This window comes from Agrilus planipennis, unplaced genomic scaffold (assembly GCF_000699045.2).
Source record: "Agrilus planipennis isolate EAB-ADULT unplaced genomic scaffold, Apla_2.0 scaffold192, whole genome shotgun sequence".
NCBI classification, from domain to species: Eukaryota; Metazoa; Arthropoda; class Insecta; order Coleoptera; family Buprestidae; genus Agrilus; species Agrilus planipennis.
Genome location: NW_020442435.1, coordinates 626,297 through 630,916, shown reverse-complemented (window position 1 = coordinate 630,916; position 4,620 = coordinate 626,297). Strand labels below are relative to the sequence as shown.

The 4,620-nt window shown below is 32.5% G+C and overlaps 1 protein-coding gene across 1 annotated transcript in view; it reads left to right on the top strand.

Moving 5' to 3' along the window:
- The first annotated feature begins 656 nt into the window (after window positions 1-656).
- Window positions 657-4,620, top strand: part of LOC112906356 (cGMP-dependent protein kinase 1-like) — a 32,026-nt gene continuing 28,062 nt past the window's right edge. Inside the window, exon 1 of the mRNA XM_025980307.1 lies at window positions 657-1,163. The gene's annotated coding sequence lies outside the window, so the exon portion shown is untranslated. The remainder of the gene's footprint in view (window positions 1,164-4,620) is intronic.

Genomic DNA, 4,620 nt, shown 5'->3' with positions numbered 1-4,620 from the left:
CTATATAAATATTTACATGCCTAGAAATGTATAATAATTGGCATGTTTATTAACTTTGAACCCCCATAACTTTTTATGGGAGTGAGACCGCCACGAACTTTTTATGGTACAGTGGTGGGGGAGACCTCCTCTTTCGATCCCCACCCCCATCATCTAGACCTTTACCAAGAATTCTTATTTAATGCCAAACTGAACATTTTGTGATAAATATTACTTGGAAGGTCACAATCATCGAAAAGCTATCTATTTGAAAGCTCAGGAGAAAGCTTTGAAAGTGTCAGGACGAAATAGTCATGTCCATTTTATTTTTCCGTAGTACTAATACATATATACATATAAGTATAAAGAATTAATCTTAATCAATTAAAATGCTTTTCGCTATCATTCTTTTGTGGTACTATTAAAAACCTACATTACATCAGAGTTGTAGTTATAGCCGATGTCTTTATAAAACGAAGCTTGGCTAGTATGTGCTTATGCATACGTCTAATCGTTATGTTTTTATTTAAAATTACACGTTCATCGTTGCCTCTACGATATAACAATAAATAGTGGCCCGTATCTCTCGCATACACAAACACACGCATACATTTGTGCGATCACATGCCTCATCATTTCAAGGTAAAAGCCGCCTCTCGTCTTGAAACGTTTCGTTTCGTATTAATTTTTCGTGATCGGCGCTAGAGGAAGCATCGATCGTTGCGATTGATCGAATGCGAGAGTTTTTACCTTTAGTAACACTTTGAGGTACTTGTATAGATTGTCTTTGTCGCCGACTCCCCGCAAATATGACTAACAAAAATGAGCGAACGCGTCACTACTCACATTATTAGTCCGATTCTATTCCAAGAATGAGTGAAATGTGACGATGTCGTTCGGGATCCAAGCAGTCTGTGGACGATTGTCGCGAATATAGCAGGTCGGGTTCAGGTCGCGATATTGTTTTAGAACAATACCTACATTAGTTTAGATCGTAGAGTGTTGGTGCGTGGAGTTGATTTAATAACAATAAAAAATAAAGAGGAACGCTGTGAATTTGTTTTAAATTCATTACTGCTCGTAAAAGTGCTTTAGTATTGTTTATGAAGTGAAAGGAATAACAATTGTTTTTATATTAGCTACTTGCGAAGAGGATTCTACACCTGAGAGTACCTTTTTGTTTGGTAATTTATTTTTTTTTGTTTTTGAAATGTGTTAAAACAGTAAGACATTTTTAAAAGGGTTAAGTACGTACGTATGTGGGTACTTATGGTAATTTATTTTTTTTGTTTTTGAAATGTGTTAAAACAGTAAGACATTTTTAAAAGGGTTAAGTACGTACGTATGTGGGTACTTATGAAAATGTAATTATGTCATAATCATCGTTATTTATCAAAGTCGGAAAATGATGAAGAGAGCGCATTCATTTATATCGTTGTTTATATCTAAATTGGTTTTATCTAAGATTGTCTCATATTTTTGCTATAATTTTGATCTAAATATTGTAATACAAAATACATAGATTATCGCGTTTTGTCAGGACATGGACTTCGAAAGCAAATTTTTATTTATACCGGTTTGGCCGGTACTCCTGAAAAGTGCCGCCCCGGATCCAATGTCCCTTAAAATTTTTAACAAGAAGTCATTTGAGATTGAAGATGATAAATGATTAGCAAAGTGAAATAAGTCAAATGTAAGAATTTAGGACCATTGACAGAATACAGGCTAAAATGCTTTAAAGGATTTGAATTTCACTTTTTTAAAATTTTGTGAGGAAATGTATCTATCCTCTCAGTTTGTGTTGCTTTCTTTCTATGAGTGCTCATTGGGTCCACTTCGTACTATCAGCACGGAGAAAACTAAATTTTTATGATAACGAAAAATTACAATTTTCTATTGTAAAGGACTGAATTTGCGCTAGAAATAGTAGAATTCATTAGATAACTTGCAATAAACTCAATTTCGACATGTTTTTTTTTAAAGTTATTTCAAGTTTCTTAATTAGAACAATTTAATTTGTAATATCAACAAAATACCTAATCCAAATTGTAATTCTAATTATTTTCGCTTACGAAGCAAAGGGTTAGTGAGGTAAATTGTAAATGTCGCTATAATATTTAGGTAAATTTTCCTTTTCATTTTCTCCGTGAGTCAAGTTACGCTTAAGTCGCGATCAGATCAAAAAATCATTAGCGAGAATTGAGTGAACCATAAAGATTGTAGATAAAGGGTTCAATTTTCATATGTAATGTCATGTGAAAATCGCCCAGAAAATTTCATAAAATAATAGAGATCCGTACGATCGATATGAATTCAAGATCGACGTTTTGAGTCATACTTGATATTAAACATCCATCAACCTGTATCTTCAGATGTCATAAATGGCAATGAAATAAAAAGTAGAATATGCATTATTAACGTTGCCATGGTTCCTGCAGAAACAGGCTGAATACATTCATATTTTTCAAGTCAAATGGTGTCTCTATTATTTTATTAAATTCGGCACAACTTCTATATACAGTGATTGAACTCCTTACCTATAGTCTTCATAAACTGAACTTGTGGCTTGGCCGTTCCTCGTAGATTTAAAACGTACCTATACTATATTTTTTTATTGCTTCCAGACTGCGATTTACAGTAACCGTCAGATAGTATAAATCGAATTGTTAGTGTTAATTGACAGTATAGCTCCGTTGTTTTTTCTTTTAAATTGTTAACAGTTGTCTTTAAGGTTGACTTTATTTTAACCTTTTTTTATCTGGGAAATCTCTGGGAAATGGACCGTTTTCAATCCCAAAATCGGAAAACACGTCAGAATAATGACGTGTATGTGTGGGTAATTAATCATTTGTCTCCTACTGTAATGATAAAATAATGCAATAAGAAAATTAATAATAAAGTTGGCCTACAAGAATTTTGGTCCGTATGACAACGCCTCTGCCCTGAAGATGTCAAATTAACGAAGATATGAAAATTTATGATCTGTTTTTTGCGCAATTTGTAAATACATCTCACCAAAAGCAAACGGTCATGTTGGCCTACAATTTTCATGGGCTGTTTTGCCGACCTACCCCCTAAATATGTGAATTTCACGGTAACCCTTTTACTGAAGAAAATACCGTGTTTCACTGACAACTAAATTGATGGACCTGGAATGGGCCGCGCTCACCGTTTATGTTTCTTACCTGTACAGCTCCGCGATTACCTTACAAAACATTAAAAAAGTGTTTTTATAAAGGGGAAGAGGGGTGATGGTCAAACAATAGTTTTCATTTTCGGGTTTTGCTCGGCGAATTTTGTGTATAAAAAAANTTGATTGTGGTGATATTTATTTGTAAATTGCGTGAATATCAACTGGTTTTTCATAAATATTTTTACATACCCTTGTTGTTTACCTTTTAAAAATGTCTTACTTCTTATATGTGTATTTTAGTATTTACTAGCTGTTCATGTATTGTTGTGAATTTTGTCCTTGAAAAGCACAGAGTAAAATTTTTCTAACAAATATAAACATCAACATTGCACTTTATTGATATCTTATGAAAACGTTTTTTAAGTTGAAAACGGCATTAATATATAAATTACATATTTCTTTTATTTCGTTTATCTGTTAATAAAAATCAATTGGCCAGGCAATTGACTCTTTCTTAATACATTCCTTTGGATTGGACTTTGAACAGTAAAAGAAAGAAATAAATCTAAATACGAAAGCTAAAATTTCTGAATTTAACAAAAACAGCAGCAAAATCTATCTAAATTTAACACTAATAATTTTGAAAAATCTTGGAAAAATCAACTAAAACACAATTTTTGAGCAATTATGTAGATCGATACTTTAGCCAATTTAGGTTCTCATCGCGTGTAACACGATCTTGATTAATTTCTTGTAATTCTCGCAAAATTTTATAGACATCCGCTTTTGCAGCTCATTTTCAGTTCTGTTTAATAACTTGACGTTTGTATAAAATTACTTCTGATTACTGAACTTGAAGGTTGTTATATTAAGTACATATGTTCTATGTTCAATACTAATTACTTGGATCCCGTTCAAAGAAATCGTTTATTGAAAATAATCATGCTTCTATACGCCAGTGGCAAGTTCAAAATCGGATATAGGGATACTCCATTACATATACAGGGTGACAAGAAGTTGCTTGTATTCGTTTCGGGAGACGAAACTGTCACTAATTTGGAATGATTTAACCCCTATTATTTAGGTATCGGATATAGACTATTTTCAAGGAAGTACTTGGGTTTTTTTGTTACAAGAATCCGAATTTTAAAAAAAAAATAAATATTACTTTTTGGCTTAAACTTTTCCATAATCTGATCGCTAAAATTTGGATTTTTGTAGCAAGAAAACCGAAGTAGATTTTCTCGAAAATGGTGCATTTCCAACCCCCAAGGGGTAAAGTTTAAATCATTTCAGATTAGTGATAGTTCCTCCTATTGAGAGGAATACGAGCAATTTTCCTGTCACCCTATATGCATCATCTTTTAACAAGTACGACGTGGTATCGTATTCGTGGTATTTTTGCTAATAAGTTCACCAATCAATGAGAAAAAAAATTAAAATAATTAATAAAAATCTATAATAAAAATGAAAATAAAAGGTAAAGGTCTAGATTATCCCCCACCCCC